The sequence below is a fragment of the Cyprinodon variegatus genome, unplaced genomic scaffold (genome assembly GCF_000732505.1).
Source record: "Cyprinodon variegatus isolate N-32 unplaced genomic scaffold, C_variegatus-1.0 Scaffold67, whole genome shotgun sequence".
NCBI lineage: Eukaryota > Metazoa > Chordata > Actinopteri > Cyprinodontiformes > Cyprinodontidae > Cyprinodon > Cyprinodon variegatus.
Window position 1 is genome coordinate 875,949 of NW_015150520.1, and position 2,400 is coordinate 878,348.

Here is a 2,400-nt window from a genome sequence, read left to right on the forward strand (position 1 = left end):
CGGGACAGGACGTGAAATACGGATATGTCCCGGGAAATACGGACGTTTGGTCACCCTACACTATACTATATTTTTTTCATGTGAATCCCAGATTGATCATTCTTCTTTGCCTTAGCTAGGAAGTGCTTTAAATCAGTCCTACCTATCCTTATCCATGCTGGGTCAGATCCTGATGTTTGAAAAGGAGAAAAAAGCCTTAGCCTCTCTGCATGCAGTAAGCCAAGCCTTGTAGGTAAACCACGTCCTGGAAAAAGACAGAGTGTACTATCTCCATATGTCTTTGGACTGGTGATTAATTTTGATGTTCGGCCAATCAGGTCCAAACAGTTTTACCTCCAGCTTCTCTTGGCAAGTTTGCTTTAAAGGAAAAGTCTGGTAACATTAAGAATACAAATTTCTGAAAGTACTTTATGCATGAAATTATTATATATTTTTCAATAAATGATAAGTGTTTTTAATTAAGAGTACTTTCATTTGAACGTGCCTTACCGGCGACATCCATGTTTGTCAAAGAACACTACTGCCACCTACTGTTTTGTGACGTCACGCTGCGGTATCAGCTGTTGAGCAAGTCCCAGTGCTGTATCTGGTGTTTGTCACAATGATCTATTATAAATAATGGTTATGACCAGTGCAATATGCGAAGCAGAGAGTAATGGATTAGTAACATATTTTTTTCTCTGGCCATAAATTCAATGGCAAATCCTCCCTCTTCAAGTTGGCAATCCAATGACGAACTCGTGGAGGGTCATGAATCACTCTTTTTTTTTTCACTTTTACCCAATGTATTACAACATCCAACTGCCATGGATGTGGGTTTGTCAGTTTAACTATAGCGCTTATGAATTTCAATGGTGAAGTTCTCTCAAATATGGAAATATGATAACTTCATCCATACTGGTGGTGTGCTTTTAGCCTGCATGATAGAACATAGCTAATAGGGATGGCTCATAGCTGATTTACAGGACCTGATCATGTTTTACTTCATGTTTTGTCTTTGACATTATATCATCTAAACAAACTAAGAAAAATCCTAAACTGTTCAGAAATAAAAATAAATCAGATCTTCTAGATCTCTTGGCCTTTCTCATTAACCAGCTGGAGTTATACAATCCCTCATGAACATAAATTTTCCCTAAAGCTAAGATGTAACGTGATATCTATTGTGAAAAATTATGAATATTGCTTTGTGAGTTCTGTGTATTGTATTCTACCAGCTCTTTATCTTGATTGGTACTAGATTGGAAACTAATTAAATGTAGTGTCAAAAAACACATTGAAAGTAATTTAATTTAACTCTACTAAAATAATGAAACATATTGCCATGGTTCACAGACACAAGGAAAATATACAAACCATTTGCTAAATTGTACCTATAGATTTTAGGTTATATTTAAAATTAAAGCAAAAAAAAAAACACCATGGTAAAGGTTTTGTTATACAAGTTTGTGTTTCTTTGCCTGCAGACGTAATACTATCCAGGTTCTGGACATGCTCGAATGCTGTGGCCCTTAGCAGAACTCCGTTCTGCATTAACCTGCTTATCACTGGATTTTCTCTCCAGGCTTTCAAACGCCAAACAGCTGTGAGGTCTGATAATTGAAACCTGACGGGAGGATCTGGAGCTCTAATGTGATCATGCACACAAGAAAGCACGTACCCTCTCATACAAGCACACACAAAGGCCCTTATCTTTACCTCCCAATTATGCATGCAAAAAGAACATACAATATACACATCCCTGGGGCGACATGTCTGGATGTCTGGTTTATTTTTTATAAATGTTAAGTCTATAAACAATACAGGATGCAATATTGTAACATACTATCAAAAGGAAAAATTGTTACAGAAACGTTGACCTAGTGGAAAGTATGGTTAATAATGGCTCAAAGTTATATTTGAAGGGTATTTTTTTAATCAGAAAAGCAAGAATTACCGTGATGTGCATTCTACATCTTTAAACCCCTGTTCAGGTACATTTAAAGAAATACAGATTAGAAAAAGTTTTATTCTGTTTTTGACCTATTTCAGAAAGTGAAATTCAGACATTGCAAACAAATAAGAATATTTCCAGCCTTAACTTTTTGCAATGTTGATTATTATAGTTATAATATTCTCAAAAAATGAAAATATAGCTTATGAATTAAAAGCAAACATTTTAAACACAAATGTATGTGTACATTGTTCTATGCAAACAATATTGGCTGGGCTCTCTTTTGCATATATTACTGCATCCGTGTATAACATGGAGGCAATTAGCCTGTGGTACACCCAGGATGTGTTGACAATAGCCCTGAGGTCATCTGCTTTGTTGACAATAACCCACAGATGCACCTAGTTGTTCAGGTCAGACGATTTTACTGAATAATCAAGCACAATAACTCAATGGTTGTTAACCCA